At 31.8% G+C, this 23,991-nt stretch overlaps 1 protein-coding gene across 4 annotated transcripts in view; it reads left to right on the forward strand.

Moving 5' to 3' along the window:
- The first annotated feature begins 12,349 nt into the window (after positions 1-12,349).
- LOC118183693 (FMRFamide receptor-like) overlaps positions 12,350-23,991 on the forward strand; it is a 603,920-nt gene continuing 592,278 nt past the window's right edge. For all 4 annotated transcript variants that reach the window (XM_085812982.1, XM_085812984.1, XM_085812983.1 and 1 more), the window contains exon 1: positions 12,350-12,564. The gene's annotated coding sequence lies outside the window, so the exon portion shown is untranslated. The remainder of the gene's footprint in view (positions 12,565-23,991) is intronic.

Raw genomic sequence — 23,991 nt, forward strand, 5'->3', positions numbered from 1 at the left:
ACTATAACCCTCTCACACAGTCTCAGACATGCGTCAACAGACCAAGGGACTCAACCACGCCCCCAAGCCGAACGGGCTCCCTAGCGCGGTTGCGGGTCCTAAGCAAATCTTGTGCCTAGGACTAGCTGCTCTAAGACGAACGCGCTGGTATCAAGAAAGATGCTTTCTGAATGCTGAAGCACACTTTTGCTTTGATCGTCCCAAGCTCGAGCCTGAACACTATCAGAGGACATGGACTTTTTATCTGTCGGTAAAAATCGTCATTAAAAACTCTAAAGTCGCCTTCTCCAACTATAAATGGTTCTAATTATGAAGTGCAGATGACGCCATGAGACCAAACTAACGGCAGCTGCACTACAAAACCACCGTAAATTCATGTAAATACATTTCAGCCGAAAAATATAGACTTTGGTGTACAGGAAATTTGGTTAGATTTTTATTTTCTTATTTCTTATCTGTAAAATAGCTTTATATTTTCATGTTTAGCCAATAAAAATTTTATTTCACTTTCTTACAGCCGGGAATATTTTATATCCGAATTTCTTATAAGCGAAGCGGCATCTTTCGGAGTTTCTTCGGTATTGGTTTATTAGTTTTACTTGAGATTGGCAAACGAAAAAATTGATTCAGACAAATGCAAATCATATTCGAGAATAAATATAAGACCAACATTAAATGCATCAGTGAAATCTTAGAAGGTTGCATCTCTCTGCTTTATAGTCCTACTTTCTTGAAAGAGGAAATACAAATCCAACTTCTTTTTGAAGAATCTTTCATGCTAAGAAAACCTTTCGCTGTGTCTGAACATTACTAGGAACTGACTTGTTTTGCTTATAATATTTTGCTTATTTATTTATTATTTACTTTTTTAGTTTACAGCTCTGTTTTAATATCGTGTTTTTTTCCACTACTATTTGTTGATCTTTGAATTTTTCAGGGTTTATATTGAGAGTTACTGTATGGTTTTTACAACATGCTCAGTGTATGGTTTATTATAACTTACTATTATGATGAGAAAGTTATCGTCCTTCAAAAGTTAAAAAAGTAATTATTTTAATCTTAGGCTACATTATATTCTAAACGTTTGACCAGCAGTAAATGAAGGCTTTAAAAGGTTTGCATTATTATTGTAATTAAAATTATTATTACGCGTGTTATTATTTTTGGTATTAATTTTTGTAGAAGACTTTATACAAACACTGCTTTACGGGAAATTAAAAAAAATTACTCAAAATTGTAGTGAAAAAAATGTTTTTGAAAATATTAACTGCTGTTAATGTCAATTTTGCTTCTTGAATTAAAGAAAAAGAGTTTAATTTTTTTTACAAACACGTCTGTGACATTTTGAATCATATACTGTAATTCAAATGTGTAGTTTAAAGTAATGGCAAACATTCTAGTGAATTAAAAGGTCTTGTTAAAGGAATCTGGTGCTTTAAGCAAGGGATAAAAAGGCATTAATAATTTTTTTATAAATTACCAAGTTTCAAATGCATAGTTTACCTTTTTATTAACTTTTCTACAAGTACTTTAAAACAGTATCCTTGCCTGATGAGAAAAATATTCCTTTCCATTTGTTAGCATTCTGTACATCTTCGCATCGGAGTAACCAAATCGGAATCCTTCCAATTTAAAAGCCGTGTTTGTTCCAAGCCACAGAATCAGCTTGCAATCTTCATCCAACTCATTATGTGCATCCCAGGTGACGAAATCCGGTATTTTTGTACCGGATTCAAATCTGGTACCGTTATCCTTTTATAATGTATATTAATGCATTATAAAATGATAACAGTACCAGATTTGAATAACTGTAATTGAACTTGTACAAGGCAGTCACACTTTCTGTCCGTTACCACTCTCCATTAACCAGCGCTATTTTGCATTTAGGTAATATATTGAAATATGCGTGCACATTACACAGAGAGTATTAATTACCTTACTACGATTAATCAATTTATCAATCTCGGTCCTACAATCTTACTACTAGTAAGGTAAAAATTTTGCCTAATCTAAATAAGGGAACATATTTCTATAGTTCATGGCTCTGTATATATCATTTTTTAGGATTATTAATGTGAGACGACAGTCTGTTCGATATGTTGCTAATTTTGCCGAGATAGTAATTCCTTTTGCCACCAGATGTAGAGTGTTGATTAGATATCTTTTGAAAGTGGACACATTGTTAGCTAAGCTCTTTATATCAAATTCAGATGTTACCCCGCCTTTTCCTCATGTACACAAAGTTTGTGGGGCAAAAAGTTTCTAACAGGGAAATATGTTAGAAAAGGACCATGACTAAACACTGGAGATGACTGGAAGAGGTGACAGTTGCTGTTGGTATATTTTTCATTCAATTTGGGAAGGAAACCGTGTGCTGTGTTTTCTTTTAGCGTATCTCAGCTTTTCAGTATTTGCCACCCAATTTCCAATCATAATTTTCATCGCGCTCTCCCTTTCATACAATAACAATGTATACAATATTAATGTATTTTGAAGCTAAAGCTACACTACGACCTTGATTACGAACTTTATAAATTAACAAGAGTAAGTAACAGTACAAATTAACAAGAGTAAATTATTATTTCCCAACACCGAACTGCTGCGTTGACAAAACCAGAATCGATGTCTCTCTGTTGCTCTGTCTTACATCCACGATATAAGAGATTCTCGGGGCTCCGCGAGCGTAAAGCAACAGCACTCGCATTATTTGCTATTTTAAATGATATAAACGAGGCAAAATGAAGTCGAAAAATATGCACCAATTTTGTTTGTTTAGTGTCTGGAAAATTCAAAGTATTTAAACACTTGTAAGACAGAAGTTCCCACAGTGTGTATGGATACATTTCACGATCCACAGAGAAGTTCTGGCTTCCAAAAAATGAGTCCTGATCAGAATATTGTGCTAACGACGATTGTAGTTATAGTAAATTATATAAAGATGAAATAAAGAATCGTTTCCGCGATTTTCAAAGATATGGGGGTAGTAAAGTCAGTGTTAGTAATATATTTTGAAGCAATATGGTTATCAGGTGAGAAAATTTTTCGACCTGTTTATGACTTAAAAGATGGAATTGCCATTTTTCCAGAAGAGGAGAACCGACCGGACGGCCAAAAGTTTCGAGATGGTTTATTCGTGATGAAACTGAGATATTTGGTCGACATATTCAGAAATTAAATACCTTCAATGTTTAACTCCAAAAAGTAAGTACACATATGTTGGATACAAGCTATAAAGTTTATGTTTTCTATAAAATCTGGAATTGTGCAGCAGAAATTGAAAGCAAGATATTTGCATATGTGTATCAATATGTTAAAATATACAAGGCTGAAGAATAACATGTGAAAGTTGTTTTTGTAACTATTGAAAATCATTTAGTCCTGCTGGTAAGGAATTTTAAAATGTATTTTCTTGCTGACGACAACTTAGGTAACAAGTTACGAGTGGGTTAGAGATCCATAACAAAATACTACTGAATGTCTCTCATCTGCAGAAGATCAAACCTTCATAGAGCTCACGGCGAGTGGCGAAATCAAAAGACAGCTTAGTACTAAATCACTCTTTGAAATTTGAGCAGGAGTGGAAAATGAGTTTTCTGCACTGAAAACAAGAGCATTTCGTATACATTATCATTTTAAACACCTACCTTTACGAAACCGGATTTTATGCAATGGCTGCTTTGAAGACAAAATATAGATCTCCTAAATATAGTAAAAGAACTTAGAGTGTTTATTTCTAACATTAGACTTTCCTGCGAGAAACTTCACCCTGCATCACAGGTCCAAGAAAGTCACTAATAATTATTAAACCTGTTTCTAGTTTAGTATTGATATGTTAGTAAATGTGTGCTTTATTGTTATTATGCCAGAATGTATTTTGCTTTGCTTTTTTCAGTAAATTAATTAATTTTTTAATAACCTTATCTTTTAGATATGCTGACATTCCACATTTAGTGTTCTCACTGGTTGATAATTGCTGTTCTATTGCAATATCTCGTTTATTTTGGCAGCTTAATAAAGCTTTCGATTTCAGTTGGATTTTTAAATATGACCGTGGCCACGGCATTTCAGTAAGTTCACTTGTTTAATGGTTGCTGATTTTGCCCATTCATGGGCTTTCTCGTTTTCTTGATGTTCACTGTGGCATTTGTTCAATGAAATTTCATTTCTCATATCGTGCGATGAGTTTGAGAACATAGTGATATCATCCACGATGCTCGGTGCAGTCGTCGGAGTTTTAAATGCCAACAGAGAAAGAAAATACGGTTGTTTTTTTTAATGTGGGGTTTTCTCAGGTGGTATTCTACTGCTACTTGCAGCGGACCTAAAATGATTGTAAGTTCCGCTTGGGGATTTTCGGGGATTCATTAGTCCCATTCAGCTGGCTGAATGATACTTCGTTAATTCAAGATATACAACACAGCCAACGTTTTCTGGATTTTAGATACGTCAGTAAAAGTAGTCAGTAATTTGATTTCTTCTTGTCTTTGAAAGATATGGAATTTAAATATACTGTCGAAAGAGGCTAGATGTCGAAAGAGCCTAGCCAAACAAAGGCATCCAGATCAAGCAACGTAGCAAGGACATACTAATCAATTAAGCAAGGGAAAGAAAGACAGCATATCTGTTCTATGTCAGTACCATGCACTACTTCAATACTTTCCTAAAGAAGAAAAGAAGCTATTTGCTTAAAAGAACTCTTCAGCGTGAATATCTTTCAAATAGGAAAGAATATGTAGAAAAATATCACGAGCAGTTAGATGTTCCACTGCTAATGCAAGTATCGAAAAACTCATACTTTACTGAAAAATTCCGAGACTATGTACATACACATTGTAAGTATATATTAGTGAATTATTAGCTCGTCAAACATTGTTGATTTTTTTCCCATTAATTTCTGAATTTCATTTTACTTTTAGAATCTATAGAAAACACCATTCCGCATAAAAAGTGTGTTCCAAAACGAATTGCGCTCATTACATTGTAAGTATAAACTCGTACATATATAGCAAATATAAATTAGTAATGCACTGACACTTCAAACATTATTGTTTTTTTTACATTAATTTTTGAATTTCATTTTATTTTCGGAACCTATAGAGAACGCTATTCCTTATAAAAAACGCTTCCCAGAACAAACTGCGATTATTACTCGAAACAGTACTGCACTTGTTTTCAAATAAATATATTTGTCTTAAATAAATATCTATAGCTATATAATTTTTGTAATCTTTGAAAATATAATTTTAGCAGACGAAATAGCAGTATAAGATACATGAGGATCGTTTATAAATACTGAATGTGCGGGACATACTGTATTTTTCTTTTGTTGAGCGTAGACAATTTTGTCACATATTATGTGGATCCTAACCCTTCGTTCAGATTACGGTTTTCACGTGTTAAAGCTCTGTGTTCTGAAGCATAAAATTTATAAAGTCCATCCACACCTTTTTAGCAGGGTTTAAGCCATAGCTAATCACGGAAAGGAAAGTTCGCAGGCGTGAATATGTAGATGGCCGAACGAAATCGGCGACCGATGTTTGCTTCACTATGACTAGTCGGCTCTCTTATACCAAGTAATATGAAATTGAAAGTTAGAATATTTTAGCAAAATCTTTAAACTAGTTTTTCTGACTTAGCAAGGTCTGAAGGTCTGATTGCCTAGCAACAAAGCTCCTCTTAGACTGATTATGATTTTAAAACCATCGCGCGAACGAACCTTATAAGCAAGAAGGATATCTGATACCCGTACTTTAAGTGAAGATGCTAACATAATTGCTAGACAATTTCGGTACATGGCAAGTTTTCTTTCTCAACGCGTTTTTACTTATTAGAGAAAAACACTCTAAAGTAAAAGTAAAATTAAAGTATTTTACTTGCTTCTAATACTCATATCGTAAGAGCTCGCAGTTCAAGATTCATTGTAACTTGCACATTCCAATTCCTAAAAAAATATTTGCTTCTAATACTCGTATCGTTAAAGCTCCTATTCAAGGTTCATTGCAACTTGCACATCCGAATTTAAAAGTAATAGTGCAATTTAAATTAGTTTAGAAGGAGGACAATTAAAATGCTTCAAATGGAACCCAAAGGAAAATTCAGTAGTTTTCTCACTACTCAGTTGCTAGTATTCAAGTTAATTTACTTTATTTTTTACATAGTAACTGCTTCCTTTCAACTACGGACAAACTCCAAGATACGAAACGAAATGTTGTAGGTAAGAGAGTTATACATTATTAAATATTTAAAAAAACGCAATTTAATTCATTAAATAAAGATTAAAAGAATATAGTTCTCTTACTTAATAGAAAATTTTACGTTCACAATAAAGCCAAAAAAATTATAATAAATTTTACGTCTGAACAAATCATGCTTTCAGCTAATGGCATAATAGTTTTCAAAGGCACTAAGAAAATAATTTCACTAATGCTCATGAACTACAAATAAACAGTTCTAAAACCTTTTGTAATAATTCCAAATATGGGAGAAAAATTACATCAAATTATAGCCATATACTAATAGGTAATTTAGTGATTATTAAAAGAGGAAACAATTTCAGCAATTTCTAAATCCCATGTTATTTTAAATTATCCTAAAGTTTTCTGTAAAATACTGTTTGAAAAATGAAAAATTAAATTTCTGTATAAATAACATTACTCATGATATTAATCAGTGTATTACAAAAATAATATTAAATATGATTATCCTTTAAATAGCTTCCTTAAATTAAAATACAATCTTATTAGATTTACCAATAAATAAATAAATAAATAAATAAATAATCGGCAAAATCGGTTTCTATGTAAACGGTTTTGAAATTAAATAATTTATTAACGCTCAATAATTTCAGGTATGGAAAATATTTCCAAGAAAATTTCGTTATTTCAATTATTAGCAAAACAAAAATAAAATTAACAACATTAGAATTTTTTTAAATTTTGAAATAATAAGAAATAAACGTAATAATAAGTAATCTACGAAATACTTGGTACAGAGGAAAAAAATTATAATCAATAAATCTGATGTATTCTCTAAAAAATCAATATCCATTACGATCCTTAATGTAGTAATTTTAAATTCTTTACATTTATGTTTTATCAAAATTCCATAAAAATAAAAAAAGTCTTATAAATAGCAGTGAGATAGATTTCGCGGAAGCAACAGGTAGTACTTTTTAAAATATACTTCTTAATAATTTTATGACATTTTTTTATTGAATACTAATAAATTTCCTACGATTATTATATTTCTAATAATACTGTTATAAAATTGCCTCAAAACAAAATTTAAGCATATTAACTATTATTATTTTCAAATTTATGTCTCTGTTTTCTTTGCTTTAAAACATTCTTACTTCAAAAGAGTCGTATGCTATTTTTACATTAATTTTCCCGAGAAATTATATATATATAAATAAAGTAGCTATACTAATTTTCTTTTTAAAAGAAAATGTCATACATGAAGGTTTATTTAACAATTATAGGGAAAGATATATCAATGAAAATTGTAACACAGTAAGCCCTAACGTTAAATAATTTAATTACTGCACTGCAGTAAAATTTTTTGTTTACAAAATGTATATAATTGGAAGTTCGTGCGAAGTTTTCCAAACCATGAAATTTTATCATTTATATAAATACATTAATGACCTTACTGCTGTCGATAATTTCAGTCACACTGCAAAATGCAACATTTATCTTACATATTTCAAATTAAGTAATTAATACTTATTTGGACATTAAATACTGTACTATTTGTACTTTAAAATGCAAGAAACTTTTAACTTTTAAATTATTAAAATTTATTGTATCGAAATAAAATATCTGCACAAGTTATTAATAAATTAAACAATTAAAATATATATGCTACACTGACACTTTTCACGACAATTAGCCCACCAGCGGCCGAGCGGTAAAGTCGCTGAACACTGGTAGTTCTATCCGAGGTTCGAATCCCGCGAATGGGGCTGGCTGCATGGGCGTTTTTGTGGTTTTCCCCATGTGTAACGTGTATACGAGCCAGTTTCACTTATAAAGTCCTCCACGAAGGCATCCCTTCCCTGAGGCAGATAGCCCTCGAGGCTTTGCCATAATCACACACACACACATTTCACGACAATCAATAATTCCAAATGACACTTTAAAGACATTTATCCATTGGTTTTATAAATAAAATAACTCATGCTCAAAAATTAAGTTTTCCTATTCCAGGCTTTATGGGGATGGCAGCAAAAATCGTGGAACTTATTCCATTGTAAGAACCTGAAATGAAACAATTTTCAAAAAATCGTAAAGGGGGATACAATAAAATTTTTAGGCAGATAGCCCTAGTGTGCTTTGCCGTAATTTCATAAAACTAAACCAAACCAAACCAATAAAATTTTATCCGCATGAAGCATTTTTTCTTGATACATATGAAAGGAACATCGAAGCTGGTAAGTGCTACTACGTTATTACTAAGTCCATATTAATGTACTTTAGTAAACGAAGTTTCTGCTCTGTCATTTTAATATTAATAAACGGGCTCAACATCTTTCCGAATATAGTCTTGCAAGCGTGAAAATTTCTGCTAATTTCTCCTTATTTTTCTCTTTACAGCTATTTCATAACTACTAACAGTAACAACAAAATTTTAAAATGTCTACCACTGCCACAAACAATTTACGATTTGCATTTCAACCTTGTTTTCAGCTGCTGTGGAACTGGCATACTCTATTACCATACTGTGAATTTATATGAAACCATATTCCGATCCGACATATCACTTTTCTTCATTTTTTGTTGTAGTTTTCCTATGCATTTTTGTTCGATTTTTAAATGTTTACTTATTTATGTTAGAAGATGTTCACACATTTTTTAGACGATTTTCATTGTAATTACAGAAATATTTCACCTAAAATTTTTATGTTTTAAATGTTTCATTTTGATAACCCTTATTCTTCACTATCTTTATACACTGTAATTTCCAAGACAATTTAGTCTTTTGTAGTATCCGAAGAGGTATTTTACCACCATTGGTCTCGAACAGCTTTCCGTAGTCTAAGGAAGCTGTAGGTCGACGTTTGTACAACTTGCTTTTTAAAAGTCCAAAAGCGCAAAAGTATATTGGTAATAGATCAAGAAATTTAGTAGGGATATGAGTGAAGGATATGGCCTTAATACCCGTTTCTTGTTCCACTTTTTGATAATAAAATGTCCTTCTTTTGTGAGCCGCCAAAGCGGTATAGTGGTTAGCGTCGCTGACTGCTGTGCCGAAGGGCCCGGGTTTGAATCCCGGAGAAGACGTGAACGTTTGTAAATGTAATAGTATCGGTGCCACATGGCGACACTCCAAATATGCGGCTAGTCGAAAGTCCTCTCGTGTAGTTTGGTGGAAAGGGAGAGGGGTGGAAGATCCTCGCAGCCGTCCCCCCCCTGGGGTGCTCTCCATCAAAATTGGGGATGCAACTGAGCCAAATCGTACTATCACCTGGTAGGTGCTGTAGCCAACGTGTTGCCAACGGCAGGAGTAATCTAGCGCTCCTTGCCACAAGGAATTCGTTGGCTTGGGTTTACTACGTCAGACAAGTGAGCATAAGCAACAACATTTCTTTTTGTTATCCAAAACCTGAGGTAAAAATTTTAAAAATTCGCATTTCAATGAATATGAATGGATATTAAAGCAATATTAAAAGCATAAGCTCTAAAACATCACGTTTGTACATCTCTAAAGCATCGTAGCTCTAAAACATCGTGTTTTTTGCGAAAAGCATTTAATTAAAATTATATCCGCCAGAGCGAGTTTCATTGATCTCTTCTCATAACTAAATGCGAAATATAGGAAGAATTATTACTGAGAACTTCTTAAAGGCGAATTAAAACATTATAGTTTTTTGGAGAAAGAGTGATATAAGTAGTTGTATGTATCATATAATTGTTCATAGTGACGCTGAGCTATATTTATTATATATTATTATTACCAGCGGCCGAGCGGTAAAGTCGCTGAACACTGGTAGTTCACTCCGGGGTTCGAATCCCGGTAAACGGGCTGGTTGCATGGGCGTTTTCGTGGATTTTCTCCTGTGTACCGTGTATGACAGCTGGTTTCCCTTAGAAAGTTCTTCACGAAGTATTTCGTCAGAGCCTTTATCAGTCTTTAGAAACTAAACATTTTGAAGGTATGAGATGAAAGGAAAGACTGGTTTCATCAAGAGGTTTTGGTTTATTTAATTATGACAAAACACACTAAGGCTATCTGCCTAAGGGGAGGGATGCCTTCGTGGAGGACGTTCTAAGCGAAACCGGTTCATATTAACACGTTGCTCATGGGGAAAACGACGTAAACGCCCATGCAGCCAGCCTGTTCGCGGGATTCAAACCTCGGACCGAACTACCACTGTTCAGGGACTTTACCACTCGGCCGTTGAGCTATATTTTGAATACCGAAAACTTCAGTTAAGCCTTACTTCACTCCGGGCAAAAGGATTGTCTTCCGTTCAAGGAGAGAATCGTTTGGAGTTACGGTTGAAATGTTGTTGTGTGACAGCTGGACAAGAAGCGGAAGTAATAAAGATATAACTGTAGACCACGAAAAATTAAGAAATTCAAATTCAGTATTCAGAAGATTAAAAAAAATAACCACGTAGAAAAAATTCAAAATTCTTTTAATAAAAATTAAATTTTTGGGAATCACTAGTGGCTGAATCAAAAAAGTACTGAAAACTGACTATTCGGATGGGAATTCGAATACCAGCGAGTGTGCTATCAGAGTTTTCATATTAAGAATTAGTTTCCCTTAAAGAAAGAAGATCGTTTTCGTTTAGGCAGATACCCATGAATGTTCTATCGTATTTAATCCAGCAAACAGACCCAGGAATTAGACATTCTGCTCATTGTGAATGAATATCACAAACTCAACTGTAGTCTTTCATTAAGTAGGAATATTGATGTTTTATAACACTGCATTAGAATAATGCTATTTTATAGAAGTGTAATCCTGATTTTAGGTTGTGACAGTTTAAAAACAGAAGCATAAACTTGGAATTCTAAAACATATCTCTTGTCCAGTGAATGTAATTGCAACAATACTAAATATGTTTGCAATATTACTAAATATGTTTCCCATTGACGAAAATCCCTGCAATTTTATACAATTAATGCACTGAAGTTTATCCTGTTTTGCTTTATCCCAACTGAATAGTTCTAGATTCTCCTTTAGAAATCCTTTTCTCTTAAGTTCTCTTCGCAAAAATGTCCATTAGCATCTACTTTTATTTTTAAATTGGAAATCAGTATAAAAATTGGTTGCTTCTTGATTAATTAATAATTGTAAAGCACTAGAATAGTATCAGCTTAGCCTTTCTGAAGATCATTTCAAGAGGCACAATTAAGTTACTAGGGCAAAGTACGCGAAGGCTAATCTATACCTATGGAGATAATTCGCATTAGAGGAGGATTTTTGGAGGAAAATTCGCACGCATTTTAGTTAGTTACGAGAGAAAATTATATCTTTTTAAACTCTGTCCCCCTTACCAGGAGGAAACCATTTCTTTGTAGAAGAGTTTGGAAAATAGCCGCCCAGACGATAGTGGTTAGGGGAGCCGACTGCGGTACGGAGGGCTCGGGTTCGAATCTCGGAGAAAGCATGGATATAAATTGGCTGTCCCCTCAAATGAGGTAACGGTGGCCGCCTATTAGGTGCCTCTATATTAAAATGACCACTACTTCAAGCCGCTTAGAAGTGGCGAAACCGAAATAGCTAGTTCCCACAATTAAAAAAAAAAAAAAAAAAAAAAAAAAAAAAAAAAAACTGTTTTTCGTTCTGCTATTTGTTCAGTTTCTTGCAGTAAATAAGAGAAGCATCATTAAAATACGAAAATTCTAATTAGTTTAAAAAGTATTGATACCCATTAAGATATTTACACTATGATACATTCATATACATACTATATGAAGCTAATTAAAAATATTTTGCTCTTCATGCTAAAAAAAAAACAGAATAGGAACCTTATTTAACTTTTACATGACTTTCTTGTACATATATTTATGTGTACAAGAGGATATTCCCTTATTATACTACATGTAGTACATATGTATGCATATAAGTACATTATTATTCTGCCGACATACTTTCTGGAATTCTTTCACACTTTTAGTTTTTATACCTATGAGAAGCTTAAAGATTAATTTCGCTGAGTACAACCCACGACAAAAGCTGCACGCAACAAAAGGATCCCTTTGATCTTCAGGAGAAGATCTGAAACATATTGCATTTTTATTTTGCTATAAAATGTATTCGAGCGGACGACAGGATTCTCACGTTTGGCGACACCGTTGGCGAAATTCGCGATTTCTTAAGAGTTACGATTTGCCCGCTAGATTTCACTCCGTTCGTTTTCACACGCTCAACCGGAGTTTTCTCTAGCAGAGTATTGTGTTCTTTTCTCGCGATTTAAACTAGTGGCGTGGTTTCGAAAAGCAGTTTGCGGCTTCGTGACTGCGCATAAATTTCAGAAGCTCATCTTATGGCTTCAAGAATTTGAGATCAATTGGTTTCTAAGAAAAAGTTAAAAACTACAGTGGTTACCGAGTAAGTTTTAGTTATTTTAACTGGTTTTTAGTAGTAAAGTTTTTATAAACTTCATAATCGTGCGAATTTTACGGAGTCTCTTTTTATACATAAGAATAACTTTTATTAAGTGTTATAATGGTTAAAAAATAAAATTAAGAACACGAAAGTTGTGAATATTGTTGAACAAGCTAGTTAACTATCATTTTTGCATATTTAAACTACTTTTCCCTTGTAAAATACTTCAAATTCGCAAAGATATTCAGCTGCTTTTGACTGAAAAAATAATAAATTTCTTGAAGAGAGAAAGAAAAGAAAATTATTAAAATAATATTTCCACTTGGAGCGACATTTTCTCCTTCTCTTGCTTATTATTCATTATGCGTCTAGTTTCATACTATAGTTATGAAAGAGAAACGAAAATTGTTAAAGATCTATTTTATGACTTAAACCTCTTTGGCTATTTAAAAGCTTAAAAAGTAGCTTACGGTTAACCATTTTTTAAAAATCTTTCTCCTTACACTAAAGAATAAGAGAAGAATTATCTTAATACTTTTAAGAAACTAATAATTTGTTGTAAATATAACCGATAAAAATTATTTTGCATGTACGTAAATTAACTATCATCATTTACAGAAGCTTTATCAAAATGCCTAACTGATAAAACTATCAGATTAACTAAAGAAATGGCAGACATATTTTTGACAGATACAAAATTTGAAATGACAGATATTGAAGATTTATTACTTACTATAATTATCATAATGTTTTTATTTTGCAAATACATGGGACTTATTTAAATTTTTAATATCAATTTTTTCAGTTTTAGACCTTTTGTGAAATATTATTTGTTAAAAATTTCTGATATTGTGACAATTTTCTGTCATTTGATGTGGTAAAACATTTTAATGCATTAATTTCAGTAAAAGTACCTAAATGAAATTGGACTCAATAATTGAAGGAAGCTATTTAAGCGTAGTTAGCAATTAACAGTTCAGAACTGAATTTCGGAAAAGGTTAAGTATTTCGATTTTCATTTTACAGTCTTCATATTCTTATTATTCGCATATGTGATTTTTCATAAAAACTTATGAAAATTTGACAAAAACGAAGCCTAATGTAGGTTCATTCATGCAGGAAGCTGTATCTCACAAAGTAATATTACGTTGATACTTGCCTGTATAAAATAAAACAGAACAGAAAATTTATGTGAAGTATAAATGCTGAATGAAAATTTGTAATTGTTATCTGCGTTAAAAGGTATTTATTAAATACAAAATATAATTAGTTTAAAACAAGGGCTGTCAGGTACGATACAAGTTACAAATTTACGGCATCTGACCTTTGACAAGATGTGTTGGCAGTCTTGGGTGAGAAATCTGAGATCACCCATGCTTTCTGGAGGTCTGCGTTCAGTTTGTGATTAAGCTGAAGCCAGTCTAAAAGATGAAAAATCTTTTAATGCCTTAAAATATAAACACACAGACTTTTACGGAAAAGAAAAAATCCACCATTTTATTTTTCGGAAATACATGTAGCTCACGCTTCACACAAAATTAAGATGGGATATAATTATTGTCTATAAGGTTGTTTTAGCAAACAAGAGGAACTTCATTAACTTTTGCTAAAACAACCTTTGACTGTACTCGTCGACTTTAATTATTAATAGAAATACAATTTAACGTTCTTAAATTTTATCAGCTTCTAGTTTTAAGAAAAATGTTAATCCGATTTCTCATTTAATATATAGCTAAATTTTCTGCTTCTATAAAAATACTAGTTTAAACGCAGTGAATAACACACTTTTAATAATTTTTAAAGACAGATAACGCCAGATGTCAGATTATTGGGATGTTCGGAAAATCCAGGCAACTAGCATGTTTTGTTTCTATATGCTAAATGCATAAAATGTTACTGTAATGCAAGGGAAAGATTTTTTTTATTTATTAAATTTTGTTTCAAATAAGATTATACAATAAAAGAAATTAAATATTTTCCGTAAAACTATGTAAAATGTTGCATTTTTTTGGATAAAATTATCAACGCAACTATTTATTTATTTTGCTAATATACAATCTATTTCTGTTTCAACATAAATTATTTATTGCATTAATTTCCTCATTACAGAGTTCAAAATAAAAACATGAAGTTAATGTCATTTTTCTCGGTATTAATTTAGCTAAAATCAAACTAATATTTAAATCGCTATTTAATTATTTTAACCAATAAAACAAAACTAATTATCTATTTTTAATTAAAGACCTAAAAATATAACTATAACACATAAAGTTTTAATTAAACACTCAAATTAATTACATAAAGTTGATGTTATTTTTACTAAATTAGCTAAATATTTAAATTGCGATTTAATTACTTGAACTTCTGAAATAAATATTATTTATTTAATTAGTTCTGCAAATTTTATAATTAGAACTTTATGAAATAAAGTGACATAAAAATAACAAAATAAATTTTTTTATCATTTAAATCGATGAAAATATTAATAGCACATGAATAAATTTACGAAAAGCTGGATTTACTTTGCTATAAATAATAAGAAATCCAGATAATCTGATAATTTGAGTACCGGATTTCAGGAGACCAGATACTGGCAACTCTAATAGAATTTTTTTTTAACCTTAAGGCTATATACTTCCTCTAATTAAACTAAAGTACATAATGTATATAACTACATTTGAGAGGAACAAATAAATAACACAAAATAAGAAAGAAACTTTTAATGACTTTAAATCAGCTTAACAACAAGATAATATTTACGCATGCCATGATTTTGATGTAATTTGCGTTTTAATAATTTTGAAGATTTTCCCAAAAATATCAAATGGGAAAACAAATCTCCGACATAATAGCCGGAGTTGAAACAAGGTCCGGGTAATCTGAGTTCCAGATTTCGGTAGTCCCATATGTAAGAGGTCTAATTAGTATATTTTTTTCGGCGACTTTGAGAATGCATATTGCGTCTAATTGAAATAAACTATGTATAAGTAACTATTTGTCTAATGCATAATTTATATATTTCCTAGTTGAAAGTTACGGTTTACCTCAGCGTCCAACCTTTCGGCTATTGGGACTTTAAAAGACACGAACTATGTTGGTATGGGTTCTAGCATATAAATATTTTAATGTTATCTGGTAACGAAGAACTTGTAAATTTATTTTACACGTCTGAATATTATTTACATAAAAATATACGCATTAATAGTACGTATTTAATTAACTGCACTGAAATTACTTAATTAACCTACCTGCCAATGTTCAGTTATGGGAAAGTTTATAAAAAATATAAATTACTTTATTTCTCAGATTTCACCTAATAGCTCACTGGTTCAAATTTTTTATAATTATGACTAATATATATTGATGTAGTACTTTAAAATAATTTATACTACTTTATGTACATGTATGTAAATAATTTATACTACTTTATGTACATAGTACATTTTATATGTATTTTTATTACATGTAAAAAGAGTTCACTTCTGATTTTATTACACTTAGTGATGAGGAAACGTCAACAAAATTTCAAATAACTAGAAAATTCAAAATGAATTTTATCTGTAATTACTTAAAATGACGATATAGTGATTGGGTTTGTAAGCATTCAGTTCAAATAAATTTATTAGCGAAAGTGTATTTATGATGTAGACATAAATGACTTCAAATGGGAACATGCCTAACAACGTTGTGCCAACACTTTGGTATAACACTTTGGTAATCACTTTGGTACGTTTTTTGCCAAATTGGTTATTAATAACGTAGAAGAATTTAAACGTACTGAATTCCAGTGCTAAATGCCTATTAATTTAACCGAATAAATATATGAGAAAAAGTAATCATTAAATAAGTATGTAAGAATAAAAAGTGACTCGCATTGTTAAAATTAACGTCTTATCTTTCTATTGAATATTTCATTTCTTAGATGAAATATCCTTTCTTTTATTTTTATATGTTACTAGTAGCACGTATACCTAAATCTTGTAGCAAGGCAAGAAATCAGGGTTTGGAGAACATAAGAAACTATTTATGATCGCAACATTTTTATAGTTCATTTAAAAAAATTTAAATGACTAAACAGCTCCAAAGTAATTGCTCATAAATTAACGATATAATTTAAGAAATAAATTAAAGTGTAACAAGCTTATAATCTATTATAATTTTGATCCTTGACTGCATTCAATAAAATATGGAAAATTGGAATTTTTGTGTAAGCTTGTAAAGATTTTGTACTGTGTACTTCTAAGTTACAGTTGAAGGTGAAGAAACTTAAGAACTAGTAAGCTAATAATCGCTTGAGTTCGTGGGGTAGAAAATAACAAGTGAGAAGGGTGAAATAACCCTTTATTATTCCAACTAAAGTTTAACAGAATTCCGTCTTGGAATTGTACAATAAAGCCGACACTCGGGCTTGAACTTAAGAGACTAAGAATTAAACTAATCTTAACTAAAAAAAAAAAAAAAAAAAAAAAAAAAAAAAAAGAGATATAGCCGAAGCTATCAAACTTCTAACTACTGTGACTTAAGTTGTCGCATAACTACTGTCAGCGGTCTCTCAGACCGCTTCTACTAAAAACAAAATAAGATATTGTTTCATTTTTCTTATTTGAATAAATGTTATTTAATTTCATATATTTAACTTTTTCATGAAGATATAAAGCAATTTTTATACTTAAATAAGTTCATTAGAATAAAATATATACTATGATAATAATTCCTTTGCTTACGTATCTGGATGGAAGAAGTAAATTTTAAAATTCAACATTTTTATTTTACATTAAAATTTGCGATAAGAATGCTTTAATAAGAATATAGAAAATTAATTTTTATTTTAAAAATTATAATTCGAGCTGTATTTTAGACATACTTTTCTACTGCATTGTAGACACACTGGTTCTTTGCATTCTATACATTTGTAAGCTATTTTCCTTTTTTTTTTTTCCTTGATGGATAAATATAGCACGTTCTTTTTTTTTATCTAATTTATCGTCTTAGAGCGCAATGTTTCCTTCATCATCATTTATTCCGAAAACTCTTCTTATTGTAAGTTTGAGTTATTTAGGTAAAAATGATAGTTATCCTCCGTTTTACATGAGATTGCACCAACTGAATTGTGATAATGAAATCTTTTCGTTTCATTTTCGGAGCCAATGGTATAAGATTGAAATAATACGAATGCATTTATTGCACATATATCCAAGTTTCTGAAGAATATTGCCATAGGCCAACGTCGTGTTCTACGAGCAGTTGTATAGATTGAACGAAGAATAATATTGTGACTACGAGTTCGAACACCCTTGTTGGGCACTTGAGTAGACTATTTCAATTCATTTTTTCCAATAAAAAAATCTCTTGCCGAAGGAGAACATGGATTTTCATTTTCATCGGCAGATATTTCTGAATTTGTGTCGTGGTCGCTCTTAATAATTTCATCATGGGAACTTGCATCGGAGAACTCTAAATTAGACCAATTTCGAACTATTTATTAAAATTGATCTTGGGTAAGATATATAGAACGTTTCCTGCACGCATTTGAAGCAATTACAAGAATATTTATAAAAAAGGGAAATATGTAACAACAACGAAAAGTGAACTTTATCGGCCGAAATTTGAATCGTATCTGCTGTTATCGGTCCCACAGACCGCTGAGGGGGGGATTTAAAAATAATAAAAGAAAAAATAGAGCTAGCCAAACGCAACTTGGTATGTGACCTTGGACAACTGTTTTAGGAAGGTACTAAGAATGGCAATACCCATTAATTATTCTAAGAGGTGGAAGCATTTAATGGAAAATATCGCGCGGTCTGACGGACCGCTCACAGCAGTTAAAGGTTAACGCTAATTGACTGCGAAGCTATCAAGGGCCTAAAGTACGGCCGAGCGTAATAATAGCTTAAGAGAGAGTAGCCTAAAAAGGCGGACCCGTGCTGACCAGAATCTCTGTTTCTCTCTAAGACAGTAGAACTTCGCGGTTACATACCGCTCTTCCTTAATTTGCATTCATACGTGATTCTAAAACTACGTTTTGGCCGGAAGTGGTAAGTTGAAATTAAGAAGCGATAGGAAAGGAAGTTTAACTCAAAATTTAACTGTTAATAAAATTTACATAATCCTTAAAAACTGTCCAGAAAAGAAAAAATTCATTTTAACGATTTCTTAAATTGTTAAATGAAGAGTAAAAATATCGGTAAGATGAAAAATTTACTTTGAAAGGGCTATTCTAATCAAATTACTAATATATCATCTAATGTGAAAATGATTGTTTTAGTACTTGTTACTAAAAATTAATTTCGAATGAACTGTGAAATTTCAAATTTTGCAATTTTACGAATACGATATTGAGTATCTATGTAACGCAAAATATATATTTAAGAGCTTTGTGTTCATAAATATAATGTTTCTTCAGGGTAAATGATATCTTTCAAATGTGTGTACTCATAAAAATAAAATAGCTATTATCAGCAATTTGTGTCGAACCGTTATCGTTCGGTTATCGAAGACGATTAGCGTCTATGTTGAACTCGAAATCCCCGTTGTTCGTCCTCGGTATTATTGGCTGTCAAACGTTAATCGTCCCTGGTATAATCATCAATGGTCAAGTGTTTTTGGTGCCAGGATGTGAACCAGAAACTCGGTTGTCTCGGTGCGGGTTACACCGGTGACGATCGTTATTGGTCAAGTGTTTCTGGTACCAGGATGTTAATTATCTCAGTGGCGGTTACACCGGTGACGATTAACGTCTATGATTTATTCAAATTCACAGTTAATCCCAGTGTAATTTAAGAAAAGAAGAAGAATATATTTTAAATTTAACAACAACAACAAAAAAAAAAAAAAAAAAAAAAAAAAAAACCCACTATAAAGAAATTACCGGCATTTTCAACGGATTTAATCTTCCAATTTATTTGATATAGCTTTCCCAACAAAAGGGCCACTTATTTTGAATAATGAAAGAATAAGTTCATTACAAGTGGAGAAACTTAGCTATAATTGACATTAAAGAACAATGTTTAGAAAGATCTTGAACAATGTGATTGAGTTCAAACTCACTAACAAAATCGGTTGGAACTTTCTGATTTTCTTTATTATGCAATATTTATACATTTAAAATTCATTTAAGTTATGCATTGTTGTGGCTAAAAAGAAGCTCTTAAATATGATGAAATAATCTTTTATTACTGCTGTTATGCCACGAATTTCTTCTCTTTTGTGTCTTACGTAGAGAAGTTTATTTCATTCTGATGATATGCGATCACAATTTTTCTATCGTTCCGTAATCAACAAATTTAATTTTTTTTCCAGACAGAACTCTGTTAATTGGTGTCTGGGTAATCGGGAGTTTACTGCACTAGCTTTCAAAACTGTAGTATTGATATTTCTTGTAATTTCTATCACACAAATTTTGGTGGAAAAACACTTCACTCATTCAGTTTAATATGGAACACATATGAAAATTTTAATTTTAAAATATTTTGCCAAAAGGCGTTACAAGACTAAAATTTTCGTATTTCTGAAAGCCTATCTTTTAAAATTCTTTTCATGAAATAAAAATACGGCTCTGCGACCAACTCTGAGAAAAATTTAGTTATGCAATTGTTTTGAAACACACAGAACATTTTAATCCTTAATTTGTTCTTTAGTTCTTTTCGATTTTCAAGGAGCTGCAGAATTACTCTGTTTTTTACAGCTCTGTTAAAACATAGCACTAGCTTGTTGTTGACATTTAATGGAAAAGTAAAGCCATCCTTCATTGTGGTAATTAGCCCACCAGCGGCCAAGCGGTAAAGTCGCTGAACACTGGTAGTTCGGTCCGAGGTTTGAATCCCGCGAACGGGCTGGCTGCATGGGTGTTTTCGTGGTTTTCCCCATGTGTAATGTGTATACGAGCCAGTTTCCCTTAGAAAGTTCTCCACGAAGGCATCCCTTCCCTTAGGCAGATAGCCCTCGAGGCTTTGCCATAATCACACACGCACACATTGTGGTAATTAGCAACCGCAGCTCCAACACTTGGCTCGAATATCTCTTTGCTTGCATTGTCTTTGCGAAACTGCGTGCCTTAAAATATGTGGCCATTTTGGAGATGTTGTTGACAGAGAATGAAGAGGGTGAAACCCTCTGATAAAATCTTTTAGCATATATTTGATCTAAATTGCGACCAGCTGCATTCTTACCATGAGGTCTATGACTAACGACACACGCAATTCCATTTAGCTATGATTATTCAGGAGGTTAACCTTTTGGCTAAATATCAGGATGCAGAATAATTCTATAAACAGAAGATAGCATCACAATGATGTAAAAATGGAAACTTACATGCTAAAAAAAAGAAGGGGTTATTTTAAATCAATACAGCAGCGTTATTATTTTTCAATGCATTTAAGAGAATTTTAATCGAATTATTTATGATAATAGAAACAATAATGTTTCACACTAGACGCTTGCACAGCCAGCCTTCGGTTTGCCAGGCGTAACTCATAACAAAAGAAATAAATCAAATTGAAGCTATTAATGTATAAGGTATTTCTCCCGCCGCCTTGACGTGCCTTCATGGTGTAATGGTTTGCACACTGGGCCGGTATTTCAGAGGTCCGCGGTTCGATTTCCGGCGAAACGTTGATAATTTTTCATCTTTCATATTTCTAAAATATCTAATGTCTCTACAATTGAACCGAATCTATTACTTTTAATAAATGTTTAATGTTTTCAATTCAAATTCAATGTTTTTCAAAACCAATTAAACCGATCTTGGTTCCAAAAATACTTTAAGGAGCTACTCATTAACTTTATAAATACATGCATAAAAATTAAAATTTTTCTATTTTTATTAAAAGTCATTGTGTGGTCAGTCAGAATCATGAGATAAAAACCTGTCACTATCTTAAAACTTATATAATTTAATTCAATCTTTCATTAAGAACTAAAAGTTTCATCAAGCAAATTTTGGTCGAGGAATCTTTCTGAAAATTCTTCCATAGCTAATAGGGCTCATCAGCGGCCGAGCAGTAACGTCATCGAATAATGGTAGTTCGATCCGGGGTTCGAATCCCGCGAACGGGCGGGCTGCATGGATTCGTGGTTTTCCCCATGTAACGTGTATACGAGACAGTTTCCCTTAGAAAGTCCTCCTAGAAGGCATGCAGCCCTCAAGGCTTTGCCGTAATCACATAAACAACAACAACAAAAAAAAAAAAAACTTTCCATAGCTAATATGACATCCTAGTGTAAGAAATATTCATCTTTTTATGAAATGCTTTTGCAAAAGTTTGAATTCCTTTAGATACTCGTTTTCGAATCGTATATTTGTTATAAAATAGTTCATATTTTCTGATAAAGGTATTTGAACGGCAGAGAATTTGCATGAAAATATTTTTTCTTTCAATTTTAAAAAGATTTGATACTCGTATATTGTTAGTTCCATTCCCTTTTCTATAGTTCTATTTCTGTTGTAAGTTGGATTATAGCACTCTTCACAAAAAGTATTGGAAATTAGCCTTAACGACTTCCAGACTTCCTGGAATCAAGTATTCTCTATAGCATCGGTATTCCAGATTGCATACCTAATTATTTTGAAAAATCTGTGACAAATTATGATTAAAATTGGTACTTACGGAAAATGCAGTCGACCATTTTTGCCTATTAAAGAAAAGACGCCAAACTTTTTCGCCAAAATTTTCGCCAAAAAGGGAAAAGTCTTCTTCAAACAGGCTAGGTTTGGTGCAACCATGTGTTATTATTCTTGGTAAAGACTCCCTTATTTTACCCTCTATCACGCATTTTCGGAAAAAAAAAAGTGATTAAAATTTTGGACCTACTTACTACAAAAGAGCATGCTGTTGAATATTTCCAAAGTTATGGAATCTTACTAGCCTAAGAAAAATGTGTTAATGGCCACGAAATGGCGCCTAGTGAAAATAATTGCTTATACAATATATCTCCTTAATAAAAAGTAATGGAAATTCTTAATGAAAAATTAAATATAAATACATGATAATATAATAAATTTGAAAGAATAATAAGAGTAGAACTTTTTTATTGTATTTAGTATTTTTATTTATTTATTTATTTATTTATTTTATTATATCGCCGTCTCTTGTGGTCGACGGGATTTTCTTTAAGTACTTTAAAATTTACCAACAGTTAGTTTAAAGTCATTTTTATATTAACTTTCTTGGCTCTTCAAGGCACTCGCTCAGCAACGGTTTAAGCAAACTGAGTGGCAAGCAGCATATTTAAATACCGGATGTAAACCCTCTGTTAATCTGTCTCAATGCCCGTGGACGTCGCTTACAGAACTGTGAAAACAACGCTACTGAGAATATTTGGTTGAGCTTCGTAAGTGTTAAGAAAGTTATTTTTCCCTTTCGACTCCATGTCAGGACAATTTTGCAATGACATCGTAAATTTAGCCAAGAGGAAAGGAATCGATTATATTCGGTTATCATTTTTTAACTTTCGAACTAATGGTACATTCGAAGTCGTGTCTAATAAATTTCATGTCAAGTTTCCAAAAGTGAAAACTTGTTAAGATTGGATATATTTCCAGTAGATAATATTTAGTTGTAAAGTCATTAGGTTTTATCGATGTCAGTTAGATGAAGGAATCTGCAATGCTGTCGACGGAATTCCGACATCCGCATATGCGTTGACCGTGTTTCCAATTACACCACCAAGGCGAAAATACCTTATAAGATGTTGAAACAAGTAGTATTAAGTAATTTTACACCATACAAGTTGAAATCTTCTAACAAACAAACATTATTTTTGTAAATAGTGTGCTTAAAATATTTATATCGCGAAAAAATGGGAAACGTTCATTTAAGCTGGGTGTCCGTAATCCTTAAAAGATTATTCGTTCACCTTTGGGAATAGAGATTATTCAACTATTACCCCATTCGTTTACTAGATATATAGCACGCCGCAATAAATCATTATTTTACTATAAATATAATTTATTACGTATTTCATAAAGCCGAAGATCCTTTGAAAAAACAATGTGTTTTTATCGAGTTTAGGGAGAAGTATATTACTTTTTTACTTCAGTTGTCTTTTACTTTCTGATTTTTAAAGCAGTTCGGTGTGAATTAAATCCACACAATGCCATTTTTTCATTTTGATCTGATATTATCTCTTTTTTAACGTATAGTGTTGTATAGAATAAGAATACAGTCTGACAGTTCTGTTCTAAACTGGTACTTGGGATACGTTTATACGTTTTCAATTGAGAATAAGTTTTTCGTTATCCAAGAGTGTAAAATAGCGACTGAATTATAAGACCTTTGGGTATATGACATATCAAGCACACTCAATTTATACTGGACATGGTGATTTTTAATAATAATAATAATAATAATAATAATGTATATTACTTCATTCCAGATAAATTATCCATCTTGTTTCCAAAGTGAGTTTGAGTTCTAAGAACAAAAACTCTGA

This window comes from Stegodyphus dumicola, chromosome 3 (genome assembly GCF_044657685.1).
Source record: "Stegodyphus dumicola isolate Sdum_Otavi_A_Nest chromosome 3, ASM4465768v1".
Lineage (NCBI taxonomy): Eukaryota > Metazoa > Arthropoda > Arachnida > Araneae > Eresidae > Stegodyphus > Stegodyphus dumicola.